We start from the raw sequence: 12,441 nt of genomic DNA on the forward strand, positions 1-12,441 counted from the left end.
TCGCCTAAGCTGAGTAGTTTCAGCACGGCCTGCTGACGCTTGCCCACCGCTGTGCTGCCACACCGCGCGACACCGACTGCTGGCGACATGCTGCTGCTAACACATCTTGATTGCGAGACAGAGGAGGAGGAGGAGGAGGGTGCTTTAGTGGAGGAAGCATACACCTCCGCAGATACCACCACCGAGCTGGGGCCCGCAATTCTGGGGGTGGGTAGGACGTGAGCGGTCCCAGGCTCTGACTCTGTCCCAGCCTCCACTAAATTCACCCAATGTGCCGTCAGGGAGATGTAGTGGCCCTGCCCGCCTGTGCTTGTCCACGTGTCCGTAGTTAAGTGGACCGTGGCAGTAACCGCGTTGGTGAGGGCGCGTACAATGTTGCGGGAGACGTGGTCGTGCAGGGCTGGGACGGCACATCGGGAAAAGTAGTGGCGACTGGGAACTGAGTAGCGCGGGGCCGCCGCCTCCATGATACTTTTGAAGGACTCCGTTTCCACAACCCTATACGGCAGCATCTCAAGGCTGATGAATTTTGCGATGCGGACGGTTAACGTTTGAGCGTGCGGGTGCGTGGCGGCGTACTTGCGCTTGCGCTCGAACACTTGCGCAAGCGACGGCTGGACGGTGCGCTGAACTACACTGCTGGATGGGGCCGAGGACAGCGGAGATGAGGGTGTGGGTGCAGGCCATGAGGCGGTAGTGCCTGTGTCCTGAGATGGGGGTTGCATCTCAGTGGCAGGTTGGGGCACAGGGGGAGAGGCAGGGGTGCAAACCGGAGGCGCTGAACGGCCTTCGTCCCACCTTGTGGGGTGCTTGGCCATCATATGCCTGCGCATGGTGGTGGTGGTGAGGCTGTTGGTGTTGGCTCCCCGGCTGAGCTTTGCGCAACAAAGGTTGCACACCACTGTTCGTCGGTCGTCAGGCGTCTCTGTGAAAAACTGCCAGACCTTAGAGCACCTCGGCCTCTGCAGGGTGGCATGGCGCGAGGGGGCGCTTTGGGAAACACTTGGTGGATTATTCGGTCTGGCCCTGCCTCTACCCCTGGCCACCGCACTGCCTCTTGCAACCTGCCCTGCTGATGCCCTTGACTCCCCCTCTGAAGACCTGTCCTCCTGAGTAAGCGTTGCACACCAGGTGGGGTCAGTCACCTCATCGTCCTGCTGCTCTTCCTCCGAATCCTCTGTGCGCTGCTCCCTCGGACTTACTGCCCTTACTACTACCTCACTGCAAGACAACTGTGTCTGATCGTCATCGTCCTCCTCACCCACAGAAAGTTCTTGAGACAGTTGGCGGAAGTCCCCAGCCTCATCCCCCGGACCCCGGGAACTTTCGAATGGTTGGGCATCAGTGACTATAAACTCCTCTGGTGGGAGAGGAACCGCTGCTGCCCAATCTGAGCAGGGGCCCGAGAACAGTTCCTGGGAGTCTTCCCGCTCCTGAGCAGGTGTCATTGTAGTGGAGTGAGGAGGCTGGGAGGAAGGAGGAGCAGCAGACAGAGGATTCGGATTTGCAGCAGTGGACGGCGCAGAACTGCGTGTTGACGATAGGTTGCTCGAAGCACTTTCTGCCATCCAGGACAGGACCTGCTCACACTGCTCATTTTCTAATAACCGTCTCCCGCGTGGACCCATTAATTGGGCGATGAATGTGGAGACGCCAGAAACGTGCCTCTCTCCTAATCGCGCAGCAGTCGGCTGCGACACACCGGGATCAGGAGCTCGGCCTGTGCCCACACCCTGACTTGGCCCTCCGCGTCCTCGGCCGCGTCCACATCCTCTAGGCCTACCCCTACCCCTCAGCATGCTGTATTACCAGTGATTTGATTTCACAGGCAGGAAATAAATTGGCGCAAGACTGCAGGCCAAATATAATTTTTGCCCTTTTTGGAAAACGAAAGGCCCCACTGCCTCTAGTGAATGAATTATCTAAGTTTAATAACTGTGCTGTGTCCCTGCTTATGTGTCACAGAACGTGAGGGTAGCAGAGTTATTATAACTCTGGCAGAGCAGGTATTTTTTTCCCAATTAAGGAAAGCAAATGGCGAAGCCAGCAGTAAAGCGTAGCTGGGTGCGTCTGATTTAGCAATGTTGTTCACGCAGCTCACACGTGTCCACAGCCCTTAGGACGGACAGAGGCTGGACAAATAGATTTGTTTTCAGTTTTTTTCCACCAAAAGGCAGCACTGCGTATATTCAATGAACATGAGAAGTTTGATAACTGTGCTGTGTCCCTGCTTATGTGTCACAGAACGTGAGGGTAGCAGAGTTATTATAACTCTGGCAGAGCAGGTATTTTTTTCCCAATTAAGGAAAGCAAATGGCGAAGCCAGCAGTAAAGCGTAGCTGGGTGCGTCTGATTTAGCAATGTTGTTCACGCAGCTCACACGTGTCCACAGCCCTTAGGACGGACAGAGGCTGGACAAATAGATTTGTTTTCAGTTTTTTTCCACCAAAAGGCAGCACTGCGTATATTCAATGAACATGAGAAGTTTAATAACTGTGCTGTGTCCCTGCTTATGTGTCACAGAACGTGAGGGTAGCAGAGTTATTATAACTCTTGGAGAGCAGGTATTTTTTTCCCAATTAAGGAAAGCAAATGGCGAAGCCAGCAGTAAAGCGTAGCTGGGTGTGTCTGATTTTTACAGGTTGCAGACGCAGCTCACACGTGTCCACCGGCGTTAGGCCGGACAGAGGCAGGACAAATTTAATTATTTTCCGTTTTTTGGCACCAAAAGGCAGCACTGCGTATATTCAATGAATAACAACTGTGTTGTCGCCCTGCCTATACAATTCTTTCCCTGCAGTATCAATGGAGGGTGCAATGGTCTGCAGAGGCGATTTTGAGAAGCAAAAAAAAATGCAGCACAGCTAACAGCAGCCTGGACAGTACTGCACACGGATAAATATGGCCCTAGAAAGGACCGTTGAGGTTCTTGAAGGCTACACTCACTCCTAACACTCTCCCTGCCTATGCAGCACTTCTGTCCCTAATGCCGGGTGCAATGCTCTGCACTGCCGATTTTGAGGAAAAAAAAAATTGCCACTGCTAACAGCAGCCAACACACAGCTATCAGTGGCCCTAATAAGGACCTTTGGGGGGTCTTGAAGCCTACACTAACTACCAATTCTTTCCCTACAGCAGCTCCGGTACAAACAGCACTGTCCCTCATCTAACTCACCAGGCATCTGAGGCGAGCCGCGGGAGGGGCCGACTTTTATGTTCGGGTGACACCTGATCTTCCCAGCCACTCACAGCAGGGGGGTGGTATAGGGCTTGAACGTCACAGGGGGAAGTTGTAATGCCTTCCCTGTCTTTCAATTGGCCAGAAAAGCGCGCTAACATCTCAGGGAAGGAAGTGAAAATAACCAGAACACCGCATGGTGTTCGTTACAAATAACGAACATCCCGAACACCCTAATATTCACACGAATATCAAGCTCGGAAGAACACGTTCGCTCATCTCTACTCATCTCTATTAAAGAACCTTCTGCAGTGACAGGAAAGAGGCAGTCAATAGCACCCAAGGCACGATCACATGGACCAGGCAGAACTAAAGACACAACCATGGTTCCAATCCCTGATTGCAGCTAAAATGATGTTGCAGTAGTTAGGAGTGTTGATGATGAAAACATGCACTAGCATTTTACTTACCTCACGGATGCGGAAAGATTGCATCCGAGTGATGCTTTTGAGCTACAGATGGCATGAGGTGGAAAGAGCTTGTATGTGCAGTTTGTAGGAGAGCACAGAGTCAAATGTTATACAGAGACAGCAGTGGGACTGGTAAAAGTATGTAAGCATTGATTGTGATTGATAAGTCTGGTGGGGGTGTTGAGTGAGGTGGAGGAAAGATGTTGAGTTCAGTTTTCACTATATTAAGTTTTAGGAAGCAGAAGAAAAGAATGAGGATACAGACAATAGACACTTTGGAATTCTGGATAGTAGAGGGGTACCATCTGGGACAGAGAGATAGATTGAGTGTGATCAGCGTAAAGGTGGTACTGAACGCTATGAGATTCTATCAGCTGGACTAGGCCAAAGGTGTAAATGGCGAACAGTAGAGGTCCAAGAAAAGAGCTTTGAGGGACACCAACAGAGAGCAGGTGAGGCGAGGATGAGGTATGTGAGCAGGAGACACTAAATGTACAGAGTTGTTTTTTTTCGAATGACAAGTACTACGTTGCAATCTACATAAAACATGCCTTGCACACTATACACAGAGATGGGCCTGCTTAGATAGAATTTAATCAATTAATATGATAGAGTACTTGGCAGGAAAAACAAACTAAGACCTATGTCAATCTTATTTTAATCCTCTCTAGTCTCAGCGGGGCTCTTACTTTAACACAAAATTCTTTATTATTTTTTTGTAATGAGTTTTATTACTTATTAGAATATCAAATGTGATAATAAAACACAAGAAAACAAAATCCTCATTACACGTACTTAGTATAATAATATAGAAAGTTTGATCGAATTTAAGAAACATTAAGAAAGATTACAACTAGTGATGAGCGATTAGTGGAATTATCGGTTTGTTATGGTATCAGGACAATTTTATGAAAATCATCCATCTCCTATTAAAGTCAATAGGAGTAAAAATCTTTTTTATTAATTTGCTCTCCAGAAGGCCCCCAATACAGTCAAATCCTTCCAAATACAGACACACATCTTGGGAATACAGTGCCTCCCCCCAAAAATTGGTCAAAATAATGTACAGTGATGTAGGAGTCAAGCATAGCAGAGGGGAATCACTGAAAACAAAAGAAGGCCCACATAGGGTCTCCAAGATAAAAAAAAAAAAGCACCAAAGGAGACAGCATGTGAGCTGCTTGTTTTAAAAGCAATGTCATACATTTTACAAGAAACAACTGTGCCAAGTGAAGACGACATTAAAGCAGGGGCCTGCTCCAAAGAACAGCTACCAAAACATTTGCTATGTGTGCTGCTTGTTAAGCAATGTCATAAAATTTGCAAAAGACAAAGTCTAGCGGGTGAATAGACCAGCCAAGCACAGGCCTTCTCCGAGACAAAACTGTAGAGTTACAGCTGTTTCTTGTGCTTTAGAAATTTTTTGTTTTGGGAGAAAGAGGATGAAGACAAAACATGGTGTTACGATCGTGTGGGCAAACTAAGCACGGGGCCCACACGATCGTGACTAAGAGAGGGATACACACGGGTTTCAGACAACTGGCCCTGAACTACAGGGAAGATGATAAGGCCCTACCTACTATGCAGGGCGATCGCCTCTATAAAGGCAACCCCACGCTGGAACCTCAGCCCTGCTCTTCCTGAAGGAGGAATACTCACAACCAGGCGGAACTGACACGATGCACAAACTCATCACACAACCTCGCACTCCACAGCAGATGGTAAAGCTGAATATAAAAGCAATGTGTTAGTTCGTACATTGGCCAATTAGCTTAAGCTGCAAGCTCCAGCAAGGCCCCTCGTGTCTTGCAGTCCCTACACTAGCAAGACACATCTACTAGAGGACCCTAGGGGCCAACCTAGTGCAGACATAGCAAACAAACTCAGCAGAACAAACTAACACAAAACTGACAGAAAATAAACGGACATGAACGAGCAAGACACCAAACACACAGCAAGCTATAATAGACATGGATACATGACTGCTCACTCTGGACACTAGACAGACACTGACAGGAGCAGGGTTTATATGTGAGCAAGGACCCAGGAGATTGGCTAGCAGGAAGTCACCACACCCAGCCAGCTCAATCAGTCACCACCTGTGCAGCTGTGCTGCTAGAAACCATAGTACTACAGGTCTCAGCAGCACAACGTAACACATGGTGTAAGCAGGAGAAGGAGATCAGCAGTAGTTCCACCACCAGCAACAGAACCTTGAGAGCAGAGTGAGCTCCTCGTGGAAACATGGAAGCTGTAGCTCCTTATTTCCATATTGACATTTTTAATTAGGGAGCAAATAAGAGAAGGAAACATAGCAGAAGCAGGAGAAGGAGAGCAGCAGTTTTACCACCAGCAGCAGCAACAGCACATTGGGGACACAGTGTGGTCTTTGATATAAATGTATGTGAGTAAAAATTGCCAGCGTGCTAACTAATCGGTGGAATCTGCCATGTCACTACTATCGCCCACTGTTGAGATACAGAGCAACCCACTACTATGTCAGTGTGAGTTGTAATCCTGTATGGTGGGACGCAACCATCTATTGGCAGGCTTCTTTGGTATCATTCACATTGCAGACTAGGTTTGTCTGCAGTCACTCTTCCCCAATCTAGGCTGGGTTGAGTGGGTGGCTGCATATAAGTATGCAGTGAACAATTTAGCTCTTCCAGTTTATAGCCTGGCTTGCTGCTTTTTGGAAGGGTCCACAGCCATTGTGCCTACTCTATGGCGATTGTGCAGGCCTTATGGCAATTGTGTCTGCGTCGATTGTGCCTGCTCTGCAACTTATCAGGTACTGCATTTTTGTCTCTTTTCCAGTGAAATATGCATTTGTTCTCCCTCTCACCTCTGTGATTTGAATCTGCCATGGGGGTGCAGAAGTCAGATTAAATCCACTCCTTGTTTTCATTTTATAAACACCAGACAATCCACATTGTCTGTGGACAGACAGATGCAAAGGATGGTCAGTTATCACATCTCCAACTGTGCTGAACACCCTTTCTCATAGCACACTGGCAGTGGGGCACACAAGCATCTTTAAAGCATTATGGGCAAGCTCTGGCTTGCCCAAGATGCTTTAGACACCCAGAAGTCAAAGGGACCAATGCCATTTTTGAATGCATCCATGCGGGGTGGGTGGCAGGGACATACTCTTAGACCAGCATGGATAAGTGCTACCTGTGACTGCCAGTCACTACCCTGTGCTTTTGCTGCAGACTGCAATTAGGAATGAAAAAACTATGCAAAATCACTGTTAGACTTCCCCTGCCACCGGTGGTGGTGTTGCTGTGGTGGCTTCCTGCTCATCTGCCACGAGCCGCAGAGCTGCGATCCATTGCAGATGTATGCCTGCAGCCATGAGGCTGCTCAAGCAGATTAACAGTCTGTACTGATATTGCTGCATTTTGAGGTCCGTTTCCAGTGCTGGAATGAGATTTGTCATTTTGGCCTTGTAGTGGGCATCAAGGATGCTGGCTACCCAGTAATGATCTGATGTTTCAATGTTGCTATGCAACAGCCCTTCTGAAAGTACTCCTATGCCTCAAAGTGCCTAAGGGTTATGGCCCACATTCCTCGGGGTCAGGCCTAAGAGTGTCCTCTAGCTGGTCTCTCCATCCACATAGAAAAGCTGGGGTTAGTGATGGAAGGAAGGAAGGTTGTGTAGCTCCCTCCCCTGCCTCTGGACCTATATTATCCACCTCCTTTCCTCCTTTATACTTGTCACATGGGCGGAGAAACGTATTGGAGAAGACTCCCTACTTTCTCGCTCCCAAAAGTGTTGAGAAATGGTGGACTGGCCAGACAGCTGGAGATTGGTACCCCTGCCTCCATCTCCTCCTCCTGTGACAATAACACATCATTGTAACTGAGGCCCAGTAGCAGCTATTCCAGCAGGCAGACAACAAGGATGGTCATACTGATCAGTGCGTCATCACTACTAACCATTGTTGTCGCTCCCTCAAAGCAGGTTACAAAGGCAAATAAATCTTTGATCTGCAACTCCTGCACAGATGTCAAGTGACCGACCTCTGTACAGCGTCTGCTAATGGCATACACCATCTGGTATTCCGTGATCACTCTCTGCTGCAGGCTTAGCCTCAACAACATATACAATGTGAAATTCCACCTTGTAGGCACATCAGGCTGTTGGGTGATAGCTAAAACTGGCGCTACACCTCCACTAGATAAGAAGCAGCTAGGTGGGAATGCCAAAAGTGCAAGCATAATTTCCTGGCCTCTTCAAGGACTGCATATAAACCTGGGTAATTGTTTAGGAAGTGCTGCACTACCAGGTTCATCCCATGGGCCAGACAAGGTGTATGTGTGAGATTGCTGAGGTGAAGGGCTGCCAGTGGTTGGGCCCATTGTCACACATGACCTTGCCTGGCTTCAGATTGTTCGAGGTCAGCCACGTGTCAGCTTGGGCCTGCAAAGCCATCAAGAGCTCTCCGGCCATATGTCTGCATTACCCTAGACATATGAATTTTAGAACAGCATTTTGGTGTTTACCACATACACTGCTTTATTATGGATATCTGTGCTGATATGAAAGGTGTTGAAAGGTGGTATGAAAAAATGGAGGAAAAGAAGGAGGAATGGGGTGAGGAGGGGACAGACAAGGATGAATGTCCCAAAACTCTTGGAGATTCATGCCTCACCTGCAGGACATTGACCCAGTGGGCTGTTAATGATAAGTAACACTCCCGACCATGCTTGCTGGGTCACATGTCTGTGGTCAGGTGCACCCTGCCACTGACAGTGTTCTTCAACCCCAGGGATATGTTATAACTCACATGGTGGTGCAGGGCAGAGCAAAATAAATGTGTTTGGCCATCTGGTACTGTGGGTTAGCATGGAGTGCCATGTTGCAAAAGGCTTCTGTGTCTACTAGTCTGAAGGGCAGCGCATGGATGGTTTGGGTGGTATTTTTTCACGTTGTCATAGCTGGGGGCTGCAGGGCTGGCTGCTAACCTGGGACATGATGGAATATGGGGTAGATGGGTAAAAGAGAGAGCAGGATAAGTCTTACTTCTATTGTGGGTAAAATGTTTGAAGGGTTTCTAAGAGATGTATAACTACATATCAGCATGGGTTTATGAGAGATCGCTCCTATAACACCAACCTGATCAGCTTCTACGATGAGGTAAGTTCTAGACTGGACTGAGGAGAGTCACTGAATCTTGTGTATGTGGAATTCTCCAAAGCGTTTGATACTGTGCAGCATAAAAGGTTGGTATATAAAATGAGAATGCATGGTCTGGGCAAGAATGTGTGTAAGTGGGTAAGTAACTGGCTTAGTGATAGAAAGCAGAGGGTGATTATTAATGGTACATACTCTGATTGGGTCACCATTCCTACTGGAATACCATAAGGGTCAGTACTGGGTCCTATTATTTTGAATATATTTATTAATGACCTGGTAGAAGGATAGCACAGTAAAATAGCAATATTTGCAGATGGTACAAAAATATGTAAAGTAATTAACATAACAAAGGACATAATATGGTTGCAAATAAATCTGGATAAATTGGGGGATTGGGCAGAAAAGTGGCAAAGAGGTTTAACACTGATAAATGTAAGGTTATGCAAATGAGCAGGGAAATACATGTCAGCATTACACACAATGGGAAAGAAGGTTTCTACACGAACATAGAAGTTAGTTCTTTACTGTAAGAGAATAAAAGGGGCCTGGATGTCTTTCATGAGCATTACAATCTTACATGTTATAGTCACTAATTACTTCATAAGGGTTGTTGTTCCGGGGATTATTCTGATTGCCAGATTTGAGTCAGGAATTCCCCCCCCCCCCCCCCCCTTAATGGGGAAAATTGGCTTCAACCTCATTGGGGTATTTTGCCTTCCTCTGGATCAACATTGGGGGGTGGATGGTGGGGGTAATAGGCATATGTCTTTTTTCAGCCTAACACACTATGCTACTATTTTAAAAGTCCTTTGAAAAGACCTGTCTGTGGGCTTGATGTTGGTGCTGCTGCGATTAATAGTAGATGATGATAATGGTACAGCCTTATGCATTTCTGCAAGACCCTATTCCCTTTTTTAGCATGGTACTGGCTGGCAGCATCTGCTACTTCCTTCTCTACGGGAGCTGCTATCATGACTCTCCTTGTCTGTCTATGTTAGGTCAAGCACCTCATCATCTTCCACCTCTTCTTCCTCTTCATCATCCCTCTTCTCCTGAGTGGACTCTATGTTTCAATGAGCACCCGGAGCTGTAACCTTCGTTTCCACATCCCCCTGAGTACACATTGCCTGTGGAGGGCTGACTACACTCACAGACTTACACTAATCTTCCTCATTGAAGGGAAAAAAATGGACATTCAACTATTTGGTTTTCTGCCGCTGGTTGTTTTTACTGACCTGTTGGCATCCATGACACTGAATGATCAAACAGCTCCTCAGTCTGATCCATGTGGACTGCTTCAGAGGGTGCTGGTGATTTGGCACTGGGTGAAGTAGAGGAGGGATGCTTATGGCTGACTGATGAAGACTGACTGCTGTGTACCTGCGACTGGAAGGATGAGAAGGTGATGGTACTTGAAGTATGCTGTGTCATCTACTCTATGACCTGTTCCACACTCTGCGTATATAACACATGTGCAGAACCATCTCTAAGGAATGGCAGCAGTCTTTCCTCAACTCCTGCAGAACATGGAGCTATTGCTTCAGTGTGAGCTGCTTGAAGTCCCAATTTGGCCTGTCCTCTACTACCTCCAACACCACCACTACCAATATGTCCACTACCCCTTGCTTTCTTCATGTTTCTTTTTTAAACTTTTATTATTATTATTTGTTTACTATTTATTGTAACTTTTCAACTAACTTTGTAGTTTGCAGAAACCACTGCTAGCTGCGTAACATCTGCACATAATTTGTAGTGGCCAGACTCATGACTGAGCGACATGTGAAGCCGCTGACACGCACTGTATGTATTTACTGTTTGCATGTTTGTTTGTTAGGTTATATTAACACTAAACCCCTCTGCCAACCCTGGGCGGCACGATATGTGAGAAAAGAAGGCCACAGACTATAAATGCCAATGCTAACTGATGCAACAAACAGAGAACTGAAATAGTCCCCACACCAAAGTGTAGTTATGAAAATCTGGAAGATTTTATCGGCCAATCAAAACGAGTAATACTAATTACAACCAGACAACAAGAAAAAGATCTAATCTGAACAATTTAAGACACCTTAAAGCATGTGTGACCACTGCCTTCATGATAGGATAGGCCATCAATATGTGATCATTAGCAGTAAAAAAAAAACATGATCATCAAGATAAAGGAGCAGTGGAGTTCCACTTAGTGGTATGGAACACTTAAATGGAGCTTTAATACCAGGCACAGCTTCCTGAATAGATGAGCTGCTGTGCCTGGTTGAATATCGAAGGGGCAGTGGTGCTAACTGGAGATCTATAGTGCCTTCGTTCTGCTGATTGCTAGGTGTTCAGGCCAGTCAGACCCCCACCAATCACACATAGATGACCTTTCCTAAAGAAACCCTTGAAATTATTTGGAATAACAAACAAAAACCTTCTCAAATAAAATCCAGAAAAAGAATGTGAACATCTGAAATATACATTTTAGAAATACAAAACGTAATAAGTAAAATCTAAATAGGTTGTGGGAAAAAAGTCATGCTTGTGTGTTCTAATTTTCAGCACCATTGAGAATTGTAGGTCCCTGTCAAATACAGGTAAGCGTAGGAAATAAGCTTAAATCATCACTGGAAACTGTCAGCTTTTTTGTATTTTATTTCCTGTATATTAGAAAATGCCCTTTCAATTGGATACATTTTATTCAAAATGGCAAACAAGTTCTATAAACAAACAGGTCCTTGATCTTGTAGGTTATTTGTCTGATCATGGATCACGCTATGCAGATGCTATCATAAGATAACAAATACAATGAGCTGCTAACATGAGAACAGAACTGGAATATCTTTAAAAACCCATACAAGATAATAATATTGTGTAGAGTTGTTTTTGTAAAAGTTCGTACAATATTACCAGTCACTCCTCCCAATAAATGGAGCAGAACAGAAGTGATGATGATTAAAACTCTAATTTGAAAGTGAAAATCAGCAGACTGTATATAAAGCCTTAAGAATATGTTATGGGAGAATAACTATAAATGGTTTGTTCTCCTATGGCATAAGGGCACTGCTCTACCATTACCTGTGCCACCTGCTCAGTAGTGACTTTTTGGTACATTGCACAGATTAGTAGACAGCAATTGCTCCTTCATCAAATGAAAACAGACTTCTGCATAAAAAGAATGCATCCTCCCAAGAGTACGTTTAACTCTTTCTTTGTTGGACTTCTTGCCTTAGTAGGAATACTGTTCCAATGCATTATATGGCCACTATTACTATGCTGAATGTAGAAGTAGTCAAGGTCACTATGACCAAATGGCACTAGTGAATGCTGACAGACTGTGAATTTCATGGAAGAATTGTGTACAGTTATAAAGTGGGGTTATGAACCTTGCCTGCTTAATATCCAGGGGCAGGATGAAAATCATAATTTCAAGCTTTCTATACTTCAGCAGTTCCTGTAAGAGCCAAATAATTTTTTTACAGCTTTTTCTTGGAAAGGGAACAGCAGAAAAAAGCTGTGATCAACTCTTGCGGACAGGAAAGCAGCTATATAGTTGAAAATATCTATTTATTTTAAATATTTCTATCCATAGCAATTAAAGATACGATGATGTATTTGATTTTATCCCAGTTATTGTCTTAGGAAAATATCCATAGCCTAAACATTTAAAACCA

Source organism: Eleutherodactylus coqui, chromosome 2 (genome assembly GCF_035609145.1).
Source record: "Eleutherodactylus coqui strain aEleCoq1 chromosome 2, aEleCoq1.hap1, whole genome shotgun sequence".
In the NCBI taxonomy this organism is placed as follows: domain Eukaryota; kingdom Metazoa; phylum Chordata; class Amphibia; order Anura; family Eleutherodactylidae; genus Eleutherodactylus; species Eleutherodactylus coqui.